Source organism: Macaca fascicularis, chromosome X (genome assembly GCF_037993035.2).
Source record: "Macaca fascicularis isolate 582-1 chromosome X, T2T-MFA8v1.1".
Classification (NCBI taxonomy): Eukaryota; Metazoa; Chordata; class Mammalia; order Primates; family Cercopithecidae; genus Macaca; species Macaca fascicularis.
Window position 1 is genome coordinate 52,246,817 of NC_088395.1, and position 1,206 is coordinate 52,248,022.

Consider the following 1,206-nt stretch of genomic DNA (forward strand, 5'->3'; position numbering starts at 1 on the left):
CTATCTATCTCCTTTTCTTTCTCTCTCTCTTCCCCTCCTTCCTGCATAGTTTAAGTCCTCCAACTGGCTTTTCATTCCATCCTTTTCCCATCCATGTTTTCTCCTTCTATATTCCAGGTTTGGGACTCTTTCATCACTTTGCTCTCCCACATACATCCCTGTCTGTTTCCCCACTACCAGGGAAGCCAACATGTGGGAAGACCATCAGTACATACATATGTCCACCAGTCTCTCTGTCAAACCATGCATCTTTTCCATTTGGTTTTTCAACTCATTCATTCATTCATTCATTCATGCCTCCAATAAACATATTTGAGATTCTAATATATAACAAGCACTGGACTAGGCAGGCTCTCAGGGTATACAGTAGAGAAGAAAACGACAATGATAACTTTCACCCTGGGGCTTTCACTGCAATGGGGAGAGAGATGTTTCAAAACGAATCCCTCTAAAAATATATATCATTATGACATATATTGGGATAAATGGTATAGAGGAAGTTTCCAGAGCACTAAGTGAAAGTAAAAGAGTAAAAATCATTTAAATTGAGGGTAAAGTGGTTTGTGGCCAGAAAATGCTATCATGAAGAAGTGACATTTAAGCTGAAGACTTGGAAATAAGCATGAGGTAGACAGGTGAACAGCAAAGAGGGTGATCAGTTCAGGGGTATTGGGAGCAAAACTATAAAGTTAGTCACTAAGACCAACAAGCATGGCTTCAACAGGGGCCTAAGAGAAGGTCAGAATAGTTCAAGCAAGGGGAGGGTGGGGATATGGTAGGGTCAGAGGGTTGAGAAAACCATTTCCAGCTCATATCACTGTTCTTGCCATTCTTTTAGGCAAGGCCCCCTTCTTGTTGCCATTCATTTATATGATCCTTTTGTTTGCATTCTCTACTCCCACTCTGCACTGCTCATCTAAATGTACCATTCTAATATGTTAATCATTTATCATTTTTCTTATGTGATGAACAACATGAAATGTGTGACATGTTCTTACTTTATGTAAGATTATCTTTAGCTATATCATTATGCATGTTATATAATATGATATATAGATAGATATGGATATCTCATACTGTGTCTATTTTTTTTTTTTTTTTTGAGACAAGGTCTCACTCTGCCACCCAAGTTGCAGTGCAGTGGCATCCTCTTAACGTACTGCAGCCTGGAACTCCTGGGCTCAAGTGATACTCCTGCCTCAGTCT